The sequence below is a fragment of the Chanodichthys erythropterus genome, chromosome 24 (genome assembly GCF_024489055.1).
Source record: "Chanodichthys erythropterus isolate Z2021 chromosome 24, ASM2448905v1, whole genome shotgun sequence".
Taxonomy (NCBI): Eukaryota; Metazoa; Chordata; class Actinopteri; order Cypriniformes; family Xenocyprididae; genus Chanodichthys; species Chanodichthys erythropterus.
In genome coordinates this window covers 25,694,197-25,700,968 of record NC_090244.1, presented here as the reverse complement: position 1 = coordinate 25,700,968, position 6,772 = coordinate 25,694,197, and positions in this window count along the sequence as shown.

The following is a 6,772-nucleotide window of genomic DNA, read 5'->3' as shown; positions in this document are numbered from 1 at the left end:
AAAATGACAAAGTAAAACAGAAATAAAGAGAGAATATGAGTGATTATAGACACTGTAGGAGTTAGAGACATCTTTTAAAAAGAGTCTTTGTGCAATCTGAAGTGAATATATTTAAGAGGGAGATATATTAATGAGAATATACAGCTAATCATATATAAAAAGTAATTTAGGATTATATAAAGAATATATATGGCTAAATCAGTTTAAAGACTATGTAAATGTTTTTTTTTTTTTTTAAAGTACAGATACGTTCAATTATTACTGTGGTTTACAACATTTAATCAACTGACAATATTTAATAGCACAGACATCTGTAATCAAAGCACAGGTCTTGGCTGTTTTTACAGGTTTAGACTAGTTTTGTTTGAGTTTTGTGTCTTCTACTGTAACTTTAGTAGATGAGTAGTTGAGTTTAACTGGTCAGGACCAATTAGTGCAGAGTAGAGTAGTTTAGATTAACAGTTTTGTTCAAAAGAAACTCTCTGGTTTACAGAGCTCTTGCCATCGACCTCACAGAAAATATGCAAAATTTGGGTTAATTATATTATATAACTTAAACCTACAAAGAATGCTGTTTAACATTATGTACGTGTACTATATTACACATTATAAACTGGTCCCTTTATTTGGGACACAAACCAATAGAAGGTAGAGCAAAATAGACATTATATAACTGCTCAGTGCAGAAAGAGTCTAAAATAGCACAAATTTGCAAAAAAATATCTGAATACTGATGATGTGTATTAAAATAAGTGTGAAATATATTGAAAAACCTTTAAATGTTTGAAACATCCTAAAGTACACTTGAGAACTTTTTAAAGTGCAATCTTGTATAAATTTTGTTCAGCTACTTACATCAACAATACATTCAAGTGTGTGCTTGGCAATACAGTCCTGTATTTTAAGTGGTATTAAGCTGGTCTTCATTTAAAATGTTCCATTTTAACCATCATATAATGACAAACCAGACATTTTCTAAGATACTTTGAATGCACTGACATGTTGTTATTTGAAAAAAAGAAAGATAAAAAAAGTAATTTCTATCTTAAGTATGTGTTTTGACATGGATTTACTGTTTCTGTGAGACTGTTGTGAAGCTGGGTCAGTGATATCTGTGCTAACTGTTTATTGGGCCATATTTATCATAGAAACTGTCATAACAGTGAGGCTGTCCATTTGGGATGTATATTGCGATGCCACTGAGAGCCTTCCATTTGTACGGTCGAATCCTGAATAAGGATCTGGTGATCATCTAATGTATTTAATTGTAGCCATGCAAAGCTGATGTAATGTGTTCTTGAGTGAATCTCACAAAACCCATCAGGAACATGTCTAGGTCCTATTTCATCCCAAAATCAAAAGAATTACAGGGTTAGTTCACCCCCAAAAAAAGGGTCATTAATTACTCACCCTCATTTCTTTACAAACATGCAAGACTTTTGTTCATCTTTGAAACACAAATGAAGATCTGAGAGATTTCTGTCCCGCAATTGACAGTCTGGGGAACTACCACTTTGATGCTTCAAAAAGTTCATAAAGAGATCGTAAAACGAATCCATATGAATCGAGCAGCTTGGTCCAAATTATTTGAAAAGACACAAGCACTTTATATGATGAGCAGATTGATTTTAGGCTTTTATTCACATACAAACATTGATCAGCAAATATAAACAGAAGCTCAACTGAACCTGCTTGGTGTGTGAGATTGAACCTCATTGGTTCTTCCAGAAGCTTAAATGTGCGTAACACAACACTGTAACCCTAATGCTTAAAATACTTAAACAAACTTAAATTAAACAAATTAGTTCAGTTAAATTAACTGTTATGTGTATTTGCAAGTAGCATGAACTGTTTAATTGTTTTGAGTTGTATGAACTCATTTCTTTAAATTTATGATTAAATATGTTTATTAGAAATTTTAAAAGAAATAATAATAACACTTTTTTAAAATGCCAACAAAACTTACGAAGTAGAAGGCAATAAAAACTCAATATTTATTTATCTTTGCCAAACTGTTTGTTTGCAAATTTCCATGCTTCGTTCGCGTCGGTGAAAAGCTTCACTCCAATACATTAACATTAGTAACGCTGTACGTCAGCCGAAGTTTCGCTGGATACAGAATGTCAAACTTCACACCGGGTTTATCTTACTCTGGCAAAGGCTGCCCGTCGTTTTACCACAGCCGAAGAGTAGTCTCTGAAGATCTGCATGGAGCAACTGTTAAAGGTTAGCTTTCTTTGTAATGAAACTTTGCGCATGATGTTTTCCATAGTTTGGCCATGGTGTTTTCGAGCAATAAACTGACACGGCGGGTCACTGTCCTCAGGCCGGGAGCGAAGAGTTCGGTGCGCGCAATCCAGGACAGGAAGCTCATCTAATTCAAGCACCTTCATGTGCACCTCAATTCTCTAGCACCTTGACCGTTTTCCAATCCTTCTCGGATTCCCACGATTCTTATATTTTGCCTCTTAGAACAGCCTTCCAGATCGATACATTTCTCCATTATTTCTGTCACCTGCTCGAACAGACTTTTAACTTGAGCTTGTAGTTTCGTAACAGCATCTGACGAAGTTGTTGCAGTGTGTTTGAGAGTTGTGCTTTGGTCATTTATGATTTACTGCATTGCATCAAACTTCGCATCAATTTTTCTCTCCAGCATCGCAATCTCTCCTTTCAAACTTTCTTTAATATCAGTCTTAACTTTGCCTAGCTCCAGTCAGAGAGATTCAATTGCAAGCAGCACCGGGTCATTACTTGCTGTTGAGCTGGCCTTTTCCATCGAGCCCGCGGTCTCAGCCGTACTTTCTCCCTCAGCGACATCTTTCTTTCCTTGTTTCTTTGATGCTATTTAAACAAGAACATTGCGATTGCAACACTATTAAGGATTCGAGAGCACTAACTAGCTTTATGTTGTCTTGTTTTAATGAAATTTGAGTGAAAATCAGCAGAGCTACAAAACTCACGTCTTACTCCATCTTAAACCCGGAAGTCCCCTCATTTCTTCTAACCCTAACTTAAGTTTAACTGAAACCGGGCTAGGATTTCTATTTCCCAGCATGCTCTGCCCATGGCACTCGAAAGGGAGAGTAAATGCTAAAATTAAGTGTTATATATAGAGATTTAGAAGTGATTATTGTTTTGTTATGCCAATTTAGAAGAGTTTCTGTTAATGTTGGTTTTTAGAGAGTTACCATCACGATGACAAGCGGCGATGCTGCTTGGTTTGAGAGCATGTTTTAAGTACATGTTTTAAGTTGCTGTACTCATTAAGTAAATGCTATATCATGCTATTGATAACAAATTAGCAAGTTGGCATTTTCTGAATTAGTTTGTTATAGCTAGCAAAATGTTTACGTTGAAATAACCTCTTAAATTAAGTTAAATGTATAAATTAGTGAATTTAAATAATAAGTTAAGATCAATAAAAATGTAAGAGTACAAAATAAAAATCTTTTACTTTGAGCTAAGAAACTTTGAGTTAATTAACTAAATCTTTTATGTTAATTGCTATTAAAATATATGAGTTAAGTAACTCAGTACTTCAAGTTAGGAGCAATTAACATGCATGAGTACTACAAACTCAAAACTTGATAGTTCTGCTTACTTAAAAAATGGGAACATCATAAAAATTGATGTAATTGATTACAATTTTGTTTGAGTTAGCCCAGCTTATTCGGGTTTACAGTGATGAATGAACCTCATTGGTTCTCACATGCGTCAAGCAAACGTGCTTGAGCTTCTGTTTATCACTACTTATATGTGAGTTAATGAATATGAATAAAAGCTAAATTCAATCTGTTCATCATATAAAGTGATCGTGTTTTCAGAACATTTTAATTAAACCTCTAGGTTCATACAGATTAGTTTTACAATCTCTTTATGAACTTTTTGAAGCGTCAGTGTCAATTGCGTGGACTGTCAATGGAGGGACAGAGAGATGTTTTTTAGTTTTTTTTTTTTTTTTTTTTGTATTTACATTTACAAGAATTAAGCACCCCCCCACCCACACGCCAAATTTCTCATTATCATAATGCATAAAATAAAAAATAAAAATCCACAAAGCAAAAATATGGAATATTGTTTAAACAGTAAAGCATTTATCATAGTATTATAACAGTAATAGAAATAAGTAACCTGCTTATTTTTAACATAATTAAAATCATGCCAGTGTAATAATGAAAATAAATAAATAAATCTTATAGTCCTAAGGCTTCATTTTCTTTAAAAAATGAAATGTTACTTGCTCATGATTTGTGAGATTCACTCTGATGCTCCATTCATGACACAAACCAGTGTTGTGTTTCGTTAGCCAGCAGTAATGTGTCAAAGTCTTAAATCGTTCCTTGATCAAAAAATAATAATAATGATAAAAAAAAAAAAACACCTATTAAGAACATGTACTGCAATAATCTACAAATAACATCAGCAATCTTGTTATAGTCATCATCTGAATCGTTCAACAAATCTGAGTTGTGTCTAGTTTACAGAGTCATTCGAATGATTGCGGAAGTCTTATCGAAACATCAGAATCAGCTTATGTTTGTTCTGATAAGAAGATACATTGACATTTTCAGAGGTTGGAATCTGAGCCATGCTTTAAGTTGTTCTGAAACTCAGCTAGATGTTTTCTAGATTTGTGTATTTTGTGATGACTATATATCACAAACCTAAAGCTCTTTTCATGGCCTCTTGCCTGAGACTGAAGTGCACAAGTGATTGTTATATTCTATTGTTGTGTCAAACAGAGAGATTTGTTGATGTCAAAAAGTGTTAAACTGTATGATCTGCTCCCTATGTGTGATTTTATATACAATTGTTCAAATCAAGACATGATTATGTCTTTCCTTTGATTTTTGCGACTGGTGGACCAAAATTTAGAGGCAATTTTCTGGTTTTGAAAAGAAAAGAGTTGATGTTCTTTATAGAGTATGATGATTATTTTTGCATGATATAGTCATTAAAATCATTCTGGGCATTGATTTGTTGTCTCTCTTTGATCTTGCAGACTTTTTTTGTTTCTGTAACAAGTAAGTTTCTGTTCAGCTTGATAAAGTTTAGTGGACCTCTACTTTTTATGATGTGCTGTTGTCCTCTTTGTTAAAGTGTTTTAGTGCCTCGAGTTCAAGCCAGTTTACTGCATTGATTTCATTGAAGATGGTGCATCACAGCCCTTGTGAAAAAGAAATGTGCTTATGCTTAATTGTACTGAATGTGCATTTGTAGTGCACTTTAAAGGGTTAGTTCACCCAAATAATTACTCACTATCATGTCGTTCCACACCCGTAAGACCTTCGTTCATCTTCAAAACACAAATTAAGATATTTTTGATCAAATCTGATGGTTCAGTGAGGCCTCAATTGACTGCAAGTTAATTTACACTTTAAAATGCCCAGAAAGCTACTAAAGACATATTTAAAACAGTTCATGTGACGACACTGGTTCAACCTTAATGTTATGAAGGGATGAGAATACTTTTTATGTGGGAAAAAAAAACTAAATAACAACTTTATTCAACAATATCTAGTAATGGCCGATTTCAAAACACTGCTTCATGAAACTATACAAATTTTTTGTTTCGAATCATTGGTTCGGAGCGTGTATCAAACTGCCAAAATCACGTGATTTCAGTAAACAAGGCTTTGTTGTTCCGAACCACTGATTCAAAACATTACTTATTATTTCCATAAAAAGTACTCTTGAAAAAATATACTAAAGTGTATTTCTCTTAGGACATACACAAGGGTTTGTGAAAGTGATGCTTCATCATGCTTCCTGCAACTTACATCCTCAAAATGTATTTAATATCCAAAAAAAAGTAGTGTGTAAACCTTATATGTAGTCAGAGTCGATAGATTTGAGTCATTACACCAGTGGAACTGATTTAGGTGAATGTCCAACAAAGGACAAATTACCACCAGCAATTAGATGGAAACAAATCACTAATCAATACCACTTAACACCCCAACAACAGACTGCTGAGCGTGCTGGTCATTTATTTGTGATTACACTAAGAGAACAGAATGAAAGGGTTACTCACCCTCATGTCGTTCCACACTCATAAGACCTTAGTTCATCTTCGGAATACAAATGACGATATTTTTAATGAAATCTAAGAGTTGTTTACCACAAACCCCCCCCCCCTTGACAGCAGTTTAACCACCATTTATTTTCAAGGTCCAGAAAGGTACTAAAGACATCGACGTGACTACAGTGGTTCAACATTTAAGGATTAGTCCCCTTTTAAATAAACCAGATGAGGAATTAGGGTATTATCTAGCGAAACGATCAGTCATTTTATTAAAAAAGATATAAATTTATATGATTTATAAACACAAATGATCATGATTCAGATGAGGAATAAGGATCTTATATAGCGAAATTAGATATGTATGTCCTACGCCTGTGCCAAACACGGCACCAGTTTAGTTTTTTCCGTAAGTAGAATAGGGAAGGCGTAGGACATACAGCGTAAGCGTTTTGAAGAATGCGGAAGTACGTTCAAGGCGATATTTTGTGTTTATAAAGCATAGTTGTATTTTTTTTTGAAAATGGCCGATCGTTTCGCTAGATAAGACCCTTATTCCTCGTCTGGTATCGTTTAAAGCCCTTTGAAGCTGCACTGAAACTGTCATTTTGACCTTCAACCGTCTGGAGGCCATTGAAGTCCACTATAAGGAGAAAAATCCTGGAATGTTTTCATCAAAAACCTTAATTTCTTTTCGACTGATGAAAGAAAGACATGAACATCTTGGATGACATGGGGGTGAGTAAA